Source organism: Lepidochelys kempii, chromosome 4, assembly GCF_965140285.1.
Source record: "Lepidochelys kempii isolate rLepKem1 chromosome 4, rLepKem1.hap1, whole genome shotgun sequence".
Taxonomy (NCBI): Eukaryota; Metazoa; Chordata; order Testudines; family Cheloniidae; genus Lepidochelys; species Lepidochelys kempii.
In genome coordinates, this window is record NC_136383.1 from 50,190,467 (window position 1) to 50,202,676 (window position 12,210).

The 12,210-nt window shown below is 38.6% G+C and overlaps 1 protein-coding gene and 1 long non-coding RNA gene across 4 annotated transcripts in view; one reads left to right on the forward strand and one right to left on the reverse strand.

The window, feature by feature from the left end:
* LOC140910397 (uncharacterized) overlaps positions 1 to 12,210 on the forward strand; it is a 59,781-nt gene that overhangs the window by 29,259 nt on the left and 18,312 nt on the right. The gene's annotated exons all lie outside the window — the stretch shown is intronic.
* Positions 1 to 12,210, reverse strand: part of MGARP (mitochondria localized glutamic acid rich protein) — a 43,715-nt gene that overhangs the window by 17,862 nt on the left and 13,643 nt on the right. The window lies entirely within an intron of this gene.

Sequence of the window (12,210 nt, forward strand, 5' to 3'; positions counted from 1 at the left end):
CTCCATGGCATCTTTGATAGCTGTCTTCAGCAATTTTTGTATGTTTTAGAGTCAAATTAGCCTTGGTCAACTGGTGTTTTGGGATTTCTTCATGTTGAACATCACATACTAACAGCTACCTTAATTCATTATTTACAGTCTTTCCAAACTGACAGTGCTTTTTTAGTTTCCTTAATCCAGCCCCAGATTCAGAAATTGTTTCATTTTCTTCTTGAATCAGTTTATAAAAGCAGAAACACTCTGAAATCACTCATGGCTTTGGGGTTCATAGATTCCTAGATATTAAGGTCAGAAGGGACCATTATGATCATCTAGTCCGACCTCCTGCACAACGCAGGCCACAGAATCTGACCCACCCACTCCTGCGAAAAACCTCTCACCTATGTTTGAGCTATTGAAGTCCTCAAATCGTGGTTTAAAGACTTCAAGGAGCAGAGAATCCTCCAGCAAGTGACCCGTGTCCCATGCTACAGAGGAAGGCGAAAATCCTCCAGGGCCTCTTCCAATCTGCCCTGGAGGAAAATTCCTTCCTAACCCCAAATATGGTGATCAGCTAAGCCCTGAGCATATGGGCAAGATTCACCAGCCAGATACCCAGAAAAGAATTCTCTGTAGTAACTCAGATCCCACCCCATCTAACATCCCATCACAGGCCATTGGGCCTATTTACCATGAATATTTAAAGATCAATTAATTACCAAAATCATGTTATCCCATCATACCATCTCCTCCATAAACTTATCGAGTTTAATCTTAAAGCCAGATAGGTCTTTTGCCCCCACTGCTTCCCTTGGAAGGCTATTCCAAAACTTCACTCCTCTGACGGTTAGAAACCTTCATCTAATTTCAAGACTAAACTTCCCAATGACCAGTTTATATCCATTTGTTCTTGTGTCCACATTGGTACTGAGCTTAAATAATTCCTCTCCCTCTCCGGTATTTATCCCTCAGATATATTTATAGAGAGCAATCGTATCTCCCCTCAACCTTCTTTTAGTTAGGCTAAACAAGCCAAGCTCCTTGAATCTCCTTTCATAAGGCAGGTTTTCCATTCCTCGGATCATCCTCGTAGCCCTTCTCTGTACCTGTTCCAGTTTGAATTCATCCTTCTTAAACATGGGAGACCAGAACTGCACACAGTATTCCAGGTGAGGGCTCACCAGTGCCTTGTATAATGGTACTAAAACCTCCTTAGCTCTACTGGAAATACCTCACCTGATGCATCCCAAGACTGCATTAGCTTTTTTCACGGCCATATCACATTGGCGGCTCATAGTCATCCTGTGATCAACCAATATTCCAAGGTCCTTCTCCTCCTCCGTTACTTCTAATTGATGCGTCCCCAGCTTATAACTAAAATTCTTGTTATTAATCCCTAAATGCATAACCTCACACCTCTCACGATTAAATTTCATCCTATTACTATTACGCCAGTTTACAAGGTCATCCAAATCTTCCTGTATGATATCCCAGTCTGTCTCTAAATTGGCAATACCTCCCAACTTTGTATCATCCACAAACTTTATTAGCACACTCCCACTTTTTGTGCCGAGGTCAGTAATAAAAAGATTAAATAAGATTGGTCCCAAAACTGATCCCTGAGGAACTCCACTGGTAACCTCCCTCCAGCCTGACAGTTCACCTTTCAGTAGGACCCGCTGTAGTCTCCCTGTTAACCAATTCCTTATCCACCTTTCAATTTTCCTATTGATCCCCATCTTTTCCAATTTAACTAATGATCCCCCATGTGGCACGCTATCAAACGCCTTACTGAAATCTAGGTAAATTAGATCCACTGCGTTTCCTTTGTCTAAAAAATCTGTTACTTTCTCAAAGAAAGAGATTAGGTTGGTTTGGCATGATCTACCTTTTGTAAAACCATGTTGTATTTTGTCCCATTTACCATTGACCTCAATGTCCTTAACTACTTTCTCCTTCAAAATTTTTTCCAAGACCTTGCACACTACAGATGTCAAACTAACAGGCCTATAATTACCCGGATCACTTTTTTTCCCTTTCTTAAAAATAGGAACTATGTTAGCAATTCTCCAATCATACGGTACAACCTCTGAGTTTACAGATTCATTAAAAATTCTTGCTAATGGGCTTGCAATTTCATTTGCCAATTCCTTTAATATTCTTGGATGAAGATTACCTGGGCCCCCCCGATTTAGTCCCATTAAGCTGTTCGAGTTTCGCTTCTACCTCAGATATGGTAATATCTACCTCCATATCCTCATTTGTCATGCTACCATTATCCCTAAGATCCTCTTTAGTCTATTAAAGACTGAGGCAAAGTATTTGTTTAGATATTGGTCCATGCCTAGATTATCCTTGACCTCCACTCCATCCTCAGTGTTTAGCGGTCCCACTTCTTCTTTCTTTGTTTTCTTCTTATTTATATGGCTATAGAACCTTTTACTATTGGTTTTAATTCCCTTTGCAAGGTCCAACTCTACTTGACTTTTAGCCTGTCTCACTTTATCCCTACATGTTCTGACCTCAATAAGGTAGCTTTCCTTGCTGATCCCTCCCATCTTCCACTCCTTGTATGCTTTCTGCTTTTTCTTAAATCACCTCTCTCTCTGAGATGCTTGCTCATCCAGCTTGGTCTACAACTCCTGCCTAGGAATTTTTTCCCCTTTCTTGGGATGCAGGCTTCCGATGGCTTCTGCAGCTTTGATTTAAAGTAATCCCAGGCCTCCTCTGCCTTTAGATCCATAAATTCTTCAGTCCAATCCACTTCCCTAATCCACAATCTCAGCAAATGTTTTGTCCTTGAGCTTAGCAGGACCCGTTAGCTTACACAGCAGATTGTAAAATTTTAGCCCCCCTATTACACTCCATAGAATTGCCACCTGTTTTCCCATCAGGTATTTCATTAGCTATCATAGTGTTCCAGTATAGTTGGGCCAGTCATCCACTGAGTTATCAAAGAAGTCTGTTTCCCTCAAACAGCCAGATATTTCAATTTTTCTCTGAGTGAGCAGTTAACTCACAGTTCCAGCAGCTGCAGTTTCCTTCTCAGTTTCATTACTTATTAGGCCCCTGTAGTCACACTTTGTTTCACTGTATTCCTGGACTAGGGGTCTGTCCTTGTCCCCAATTGACTTGTGTGCTTTAAAGAACAGAAATGTAATCTGAAGGAACCACAGGGCTCAGCGGGGGTCCAAGTATCTGTTTATTAACGACAAACAAGGCCTACCTACTTCTACACACAGCTGCTCAGTCTGGCAGGGTTCCAGGGGCTTTTAAAACACAGAAGATACTGAGGGCCATTAGAGTGCTCAAACTTTTTTAAGGGATATCTACTCTGTTCCTCTCCAGTCTTTCACAATTTAACTAAACGCTTAAACTACGCTAGTTGCTTACATATCACACTGCTGACATCTAATGAAGATATTTTCTATACCACACATTTTTTGTTGTAGTATTGTCCATGCTGACTAATTTCTGTCCTGTTCTTGGTATAAGAGGACAACTATTTTGGGAAGAAATATGTCCTTCCAAGCTAATTTTATAGACCTAGGGTTGCAAACACAAAACGTGACTGAGCAAGTGCCATCAGTGCCCTTGGACTGCTATCAAAGCAGGGGATATCAAACTATTCGTTATAAACACAAAATTCTGTAGGTAGTTATGTGGAGGAGAGGAAATTGCTTATGAGAACAAAAGGAAATGGCAGATTATGACTGAATGCTTAGGAGACGGGAACTGTGATGCTCCCAATAGCTTAGTTCCAATGGAATGAACGTGGTATGAATCTAAAGCCTGCTTCCACCCTGAGAGCTGGGTTTATAAAAATGCCCCTACTTACTCAATTAACGATCTGCTCCCTAGATATATGAAGAATCAAATCTGCTGGATTTAAAGACATTTTTACTCCTAGAATCATTGAGCACCAGCACAGTTAAAACTGTGACAGAACAGGATTCTCTATTCTTATGTAGCACCCAAAGAATTAATTTGTTTCATCAGCCACAATTGCAGTCCTTTTGAAAGTAATGGGACTCAGGCCATGATTGCAACAGAATGGCAGGCAGAGGTGTAACTGAGGGCCTAATCTGACCTGCAGAACCTTTATTATGGGTGATGACACATGAGAGAGAAAGAACCCAAACTAACTTTTAGAGTCAAGGTTGAGTTTTGAGGGCTAGCTGTTTGGAAATAGATTTACTCAATTTATTAGTACAATATGAGATATGGAAATTTTTGTCAGCTTTTATACATACCCACAACATCCTTACAGCCATGTTTTAGGTTACAGACATACTTTAAACTGGCAAAGATTTCTTTCCTGAGCAACCTGTGTCAGTCTTTTAATAACACTTACATAGCATCTTTCCTCTGAGGATCTCAAACTGTTTTACAAACAGCAGTGAATTAAGCCTCACCTTTCTTAAAAGATTAGATACTAGCCCCATTTTACAGATGGGAACTTGAGGCAGAGAGGTGAATTGACTTGCTTAAGGTCACAGAAGAACAGGATTATGAAAAATCTTCTCTCTCAGGAAACAACGCCGTCCGATAGGTTTTTCCCACTTCTCCCTTTATTTTTTTAACTTGTCCCTCTGAAGTAGTTACGTGAATTGTAATATTTATGAAAGTTTTTTGACATTAGAAACGGGCTGGAATTTCTATCCATGAATAAAAACTTTATTCTACAGCGTTAAAAAAAGTGGTGAGGACAGCAAGGGACTTTTGCCTACTGGGAAACAGCGAGTTATAGAATTGTCTATTAAGTAACAGGTGAAGGGGGATGGGTACAGTGAAGGCCATGGCAAGCATATGGAACAAACTCTCAATGGATGTTGTTGGAACTGGGTGGATTTGAGAACGGGTAGGGACTTGGTTTAGTTAATTAATAACTTTCCTGAGTGTTCACATTTAGACAAGCCCTGAGAGACCACAAAGAATAGGAGTGCTCAAGGTCAACTGTGCCGTTTAATGAAGCTTTATCCATTAAGCAGAATAGAACAGAACACTGGTGAGCTCGACAGTTCTGGAAGTGAACTGTTTTCAACAGCTATGTTGTAATTAAAAAAGGATCCAGGATGCCAATTTAAGGCACTGTTTTAAGCCTTGCAGCAACTATTCAACAACACCAGCACCTGTATTTAGGGGAGGCTCTGTACATGTTCAAATACCCCGACTCAAAAAAAAATTCTGATTATGCTCTAAGGAAAACTAAAAAGGCAAATACTTGAAGGTTTCAACTTTCTTCTATAACAACAACATGACCTTAATTTAAAAAGAAATAAAGGTGACACTTTATCCTGTGGAATTAATAATGAATTCCTTTCCTTCTTAGCATTTAAGATGGAAGATGGTGGCAGGGAAGGTTGTGTCACAATTAGTTGCAGCAAAATGATGGAAAATGATGGAAGTAAAAATAGGACTATGGAATTTGGAATTGTCATAGTGTACAAAGTGTTCAGCACTTACCGTTCTGCCGGCTCTGTAGCAGTTCAGCATGTTTATAGCACATGGGGATTGCTTTGGTTGAAATTTAGTAATAGTGTAGGTGCTGAAAGAAGCAAACAAGTTGCTAAAAGTATTGCTTTCTAGGGCCAGATACAAAAGAGCAGTAGGCCTAACTATCTAACTTAACTTGGTTATTGTGTTCTTGTATCTTACTTACGGGAGTGCAAGCTTTTCAATTTGGCCTGTTTTAATGTTTGAGGAATGAATATATTCACAACATGATTATTATGTATTTTCTTCTTCCTCCCACACCCCTTAAAACTTGGGGCTTATTCACACATTTTTCCCCCTCCAGAGAGAAAAGAGGGAAATTTTTTTGCAGATAGGGAGAAGTCACAAACAGCCAGAAGTGGAAGACTGCAAATAATTCAGGAATAGAACTCATACTTCAGTTCGCAAGTTCTTTCTGCTATTAGTTGTAAATTCTTCCTAGGTTTTCTTCCTGCTTAATAGGAAGCAAGGTTTAACTGTTAAACTCAAAGAGTGATGTTAAGCTAGAAATAAACCAGGGGACACAGAGGGGGAAAGGAATCTTTTCAGAAGTAAGAATTTACACTGCTTAGGTATTTAAAGCAATGTTTAAAAAGCAAAGGAAACTCTATGAAAGAGACTGACTACTTCACTCAGAACCACATCTTCCATTTAATCAGTTAACTTTTCAACCAAGAGAAGTCTGCTCTTTCTAATGCAAAATGTCATGTTCAAATAGTTCTGCAAAGAGTCTTTGCAGAACTTATGAAGCTAAAATAATACAAGTTGGCCAGCATAATACAACAGGAATCTGCCTGGAGCTATGCATGTGAACAAGAGCAGGAGTGCAATGCAATGTCTTTCACGATTTAATCTATCTGCAGTGTATGCAGTGCGTGCTGCACAGAGCAATGCAAAAGAAAAAGATTCTCTCATAACAAACACTTATGAAAACAGAAGATAAAATATTCTGTTAACAATTGTTGAACACTGTAGCTAAAAACCATCACATTCTAGTGCAACATAGAAAACAATCCTTCAGTCTAATCTCATGCCTTAAATACGAGTTTGCTGAACACATTAAAGGGGCAAAGCCTCAGGGTAGTTTCTATTTATGAATGAAAGCTACATATAAATTTATTATAAATAAAATTTACAGCAGAGCTCATAAAAAAGGGAAAGTTTTCCCACCCCATCCCTTCAAACAAAATTAAGAAAACTTTTGTGCACCCTTTGAATTGTAAAGATCTGCAAATTTTATGGTAATCAACTTTCTTGAAATATACTTTTGTTCTTTTTTTAAAGGGTAATGCCATGTCTACACTATGGGTGCTACAGCAAGATAGTCATGCTGCTGTAACCCCATAGCGTAGATGCAGACTCCAGCGACAGAAGGAGTTTTTTTCCATCTCTGTAGGAACTCCACCTCCCTGTGTGATAACTAGGTTGATGAAAGCATTCTTCTGGTGACCTAGCTGCATCTACCCTGGAGTATTTATTTTCAGAGTAAGCTACTTTTCTTGCCAAAAATATGCCAGATGTAGTTTAGGTAGAGGGACCCCCCCACCCCCAAAAAAAACCTCCAAAAAACCCAAACACCTCCCAATTCTGGATACAGTTGAAACTTGGAGTCTCCTCCTTTTGGTACCACACTAATTTCATAACTCATCCTGAGCACAATGCTCAATTTATGTCCAAGGGGTTCTGAGGAAGTGAAACCAGAATGGAGAAGGCTTGGGATTCCTGAACCTTTGTGCCCCTATAACTCAGAATGCCAGCCTTTTCTTTTATAATTCATCCATAAACCCTCAGAACAGAAACTTGAGGAAAGGCTCCATCCAGAGACAACTATCTCTGGATCCTAACTCCAACAGTTTAGAAGTACATTTAAAAACAACAAGCAAGGAGTCTGTATTTCTAAAAGTTTGATTTTCTAAATCCCTGTGTAACAATGAAATTGGTTTTCCAAGCAAACATCCTGCATGTTATTAGTCCCTAAGGTAGGTCATTAGCTCCTACACACATACACAGCCCTTATTAATTCACATGAATGACTAGAAGACCCATGGCAAACTGGTGAATTTTGTGAGTTAGCAAGTGAGCAATTAAAAACCCAAGGATACAGCATTGTAAGATATACTTTATTAATTTGATAAGTGTAGTTTAATGTTATTGGTGAAAATTCATATTATCACAAATTTAGTAAAAGTAGGAAGTATTTTCATTGTTAGGAACTCAGGTTTTTAGGTTTGTTATGTTTTATAGAAATATGAGAGAACTCACATCTTAACTATTCTTGTTTTAATAAAATGTTTTCCATAGTGGTCTATTCTGATCTATTACTGACAACTTAATATCTAAAACTAGTAACTAAAATTCATGTGGCTCTAACAATCAAGTTAATGTTATAGTTTACATCTGAAAGTGGTCAGTAAGAAATAATAGGATTTATGAAATCTTTCAAAAGTTTTTATACCATATTTCCCCTCCCACCAAGATGCATTTATTTACTATAGTACCAGTCAGACTCAAGATATACAAGTGAATCCACTGAATTACACTAATGTGGTGACTGTTTCCAAAGGAGCAACCAATGTGCCCTTGTTACAGTAACTCCCATGCAGTTTTGAAAATAACATTTACTGCAAGGAGAAATGTTGGCCTCAAATATTTCCCCCCAATTATTTAGAAGAAATATCATGGGATTTTTTAACTTGCATTTGAACAGCCACTAGAAATGAGCAGAAAAGAATTGGTTTTAACATTGTTCAAAGAGTAGCATCACTAATATTCCCCAAACACTGCAGTGCAGTAGTGTCCCTAGATGTAGCCCATGTACTGTTCAGTGTAAGGTAGACATTAGCAGAGTTTAGGTTCATCCAGGATAAAACTATTTTCTATTCTTTAAAATAGTACAGTTATCCCAGGCTCAGTCTTGGCAGGAGTGTCTATATCTTTTATAGTTTTGTTAGCCTAGATAATGTAACTGCAGATGATCATTTTATCATTAATTATAAGCCATTTGTCTCAGTATGATTCATGGCCATGAGTTTCACATGTTAAATCATTTTGTAAAGCTATTTCATCTGAATTAAATTATCGTCTTTTAATTTCACTGCCTGTCCCCTTGTTCTTTTCTTATAAGAAAAGATAAATAGAAGCACCCAAACAACCATCTCTGTATAAGTCATGATTTTATACCACTATCATTGTAGTACCTATTGGTCTTCTCTTTAAACCAGAAAGCTCTAGCCTTTTTAATATTTCCTCACATATGGTTTTCCCCATTCATCTAATATTTTTATTGCTTCTCTCTGACCCTTCTCACATTTGATTAGATCATCCTTTTCTGAGATCTGTTCAGTTCTGGGCCACCATTCATCCAACTTATAACTTCAGATTCTAACAAGCTCTCTGTTTTAAAAATCCTTCCCTAGAGTCCTCCCCCAAGGATTTGGAACTTTGTTATACTACAATCACTATTACTCAGTGGCTCAACTACAAGGGAAAGAGAGAAAAGAAATAGGTAAGCAGTGGTCAGTGTATTGCAGTAGCACAGATGAAGTACAGAGGTGGTAAGAGAAGAGAGGGGGCACATGAAACAGCTTGAAACTGCCTAGGCAAGACCTTTGGGGGGAGGAAAGAGAGAGGCACAGAGACAGGAAGTGACTTGCCCAAGGTTAGATAGCAGGAATCGACCCTAGGTCTCCTGAGTCCAGTCCAGAGCCCTTTCTGCCCCTCACCATAACATCCAATGTGGAAGAGATCCCAAAGTGCAGGCAACTGGGTTTTCCCTCCAAGTCACACTCACCTGATTAGGAAGACACATCCTCACTCTACTGAGTGGACTGAGGGGTTTTTTTTAAATTGCTATGAAAGACATCAATAGTTTCATCAACTAATATTCTTCAAGCAGTTCTCAAATGCCAGTTTATCCTTCTCCCATTATTAGGGTCGACATTAAAACAAAGGTGGACATGCACACGGGGTTGACATCACACCAGACAAAAGGATAACATTTACTTAGATAGGTTTTTTGGGCCATTGTGTACAGAGATTTTGCTGAACCTTATTACAAAAAGAAGCGACTCTCCAGTCTACTGCAATCTAGCCCCGTTGCTTTGAATGGAATCAGTGCACAAACATTTAACATGGAAAACACTGGCACATTCACACACTAATCCTCTCCAAACCCACTTTACTCACCCTCCCTAAACCTCTTCATGAAGGACAGTACTCAAAACACCAAACTGACAAGAGAGTCTGTACTCAAACATTTGCAAGATTGAAAATTAAATTACTTCCACTGTCTAATTCAGAGGCTCTCAACTTTTCCAGACTATTGTACCCCTTTCAGGAGTCTGATCTGTCTTGCCTAACCCCAAGTTTCACCTCACTTAAAAACTGCTTGCTTACAAAAAGGAAGGAGGACTTGTGGCACCTTAGAGACTAACCAATTTATTTGAGCATAAGCTCAGACAAAGATACAAAAGTGTCACAGCATACTGTTACTCACAGATTGCTTACTTTCTCGTTTTTACCATATATAAAAAAAGTTAATTGGAATATAAATATTGTGCTTACATTTCAGTGTATAGTATATAGAGCAGTATAAACAAGTCATTGTATGAAATTTTAGTTTGTACTGACTTCCCTAGTGCTTTTTATATAGCCTGTTGTAAAACTAGGCAAATATCTAGATGAGTTGATGTATTCCCTGGAAGATCTCTGCATGCCCCATGGGGTACGCATGCCTCTGGTTGAGAACTACTGGTCTAATTTACTGCTTTAGAACTCACAAAATTCTGCAAAATGCCTGTTCCAGGGGAAATGGTTTTGTTGCTGCAGTCATTAGCACAAAGCACATAGAGATCAAGAAAAAAGTGTATAAACAAGATGTGTTGGGCAATATTTTCAGTAAGTTATCATTAAACAGTACTCAGATTGGAAGGAAACATAAGTGTGATGTACCTATTTCATTTGTACTTTCATAAATATTTTGGGTGCTGTACAAATAATTATGATAAGCAATTTTTAGAATTTTTCCTCCTATTTTCAGTCAATGAAAGTAAGAGGAAGTATAGGATAACTACCTACAAGCCTCCCCCAACCCAGTTCAAGCACTTTGAAATACGCCAAAGCCTGCAACCCATAAGATATTTAAGACTGTTAGGGTACTCACCTTTCATGAAGAACATAACACTGCTCAATCTTAACAGGTAGGTTCAGATTAAAACATTTAGCTTTTGTAGTTTACCTTTGCCACTTTTGCCAATTCTTAGACGTATGCTCTCAAGCATTTCCTGCCCCATAGCCCATAGTTAATCTTGTCCTCCCACTTGATCCCAGATTGAGAGCTGTCCTAACAATACTTAGTTACAGATATCACAATCATTTCTATGGTAAGAAACTGAGAAGCCTGAAACACAGGATTACAATTCTGTGCAAGATCAGGAAGTTAGGTTAAGAGATCTTATACGTAGGTCTGCAACAGCAGCCAAGTACAAGAAAAAACACTTTTTATTCATCAACTTTTTGCATTTTTGTTTCACTGTGAAAGTACTCAAGTGTACATTTTTAGTTAGCTATTTTAATAAGTTATCTTAAAGTCCAGCACGCTGTTTACGTGGCTTTCAGTTTATGTTGATTTTCAATCTGTTTAAGAATCAGGTTTTGATTAAAAAAATAAAGCTTAGAGATCCACTGATGAAGAGTGCTAGATAAGAGTAAATATTTTTCTTTATACCATCACAATAAATATATGGAAGCGCTTTGTACTATCTGTCAATAAAAGTGGTGCTAAACGGGTATGCCTACAAGCAGCTGTGCCAACGTTAGTTATCTGACTCTGAATCTACAGATAAATAATGGGAAGGAAGTAGGTATGTCAAAGCCTAAAATACATAGTAACTAATGCCTATTCTGAGTTAGCAAAACATGTTTCTGCTCCTGTGCTATTAATACCAGAGTGGGAGTAAATATTTATTGCATAAAAGCAGTCCAAATGCTCTCATAAATAATGAGACTCTTAGTACAAATGACAGGTTTCAGAGTAGCAGCCGTGTTAGTCTGTATCTGCAAAAAGAAAAGGAGGACTTGTGGCACCTTACAGACTAACAAATTTGAGCATAAGCTTTCGGAAGTGAGCTGTTAGTCTCTAAGGTGCCACAAGTCCTCCTTTTTAAATACAAATGGTGTCCTATCAGTTCGTGCATTGTTTAATATCTATACCGCAAGACTAATGGACCTTATTTAATGGCCTCTGAACATCTAATGCATGATTGTAATATAGACTGATACCAACAAGTTTCACACAACAATATGGCACTTTGATAGCTCAACTTCTATGATCAGCCATTACTATGCAGAAAACTGGAGTTCAGAGTAATTTTCAATCTCAGAAGAGTAACATGGAGGAGCGATCATGGCATCTCTAAAACATTAGGCCCAGACCCCAAAAGATTCCTCTTGACTACGGCGGAACTAAGGCCCGCATCCTGCTCTCATTGATTTAAATCAAACATAATCAGCTCTTCATTGTGGCCAAAATCATTTGCAGGACTGGGCCAGAGAAAGCAAAACTTGCAATGTGAAATTAGAGGCAACGTATTTCATAGTGTTATCTTGTTAAATATACAGACTGACTGTCCAGTCTCCATGTATCACAGGTACCACTCAAGGGTTACGTTGGGGGTGTGGAGAGAATTCTGACTGGTAACTAGCTTTCATTTACTTGGTAAAATTGTAATTATCCTA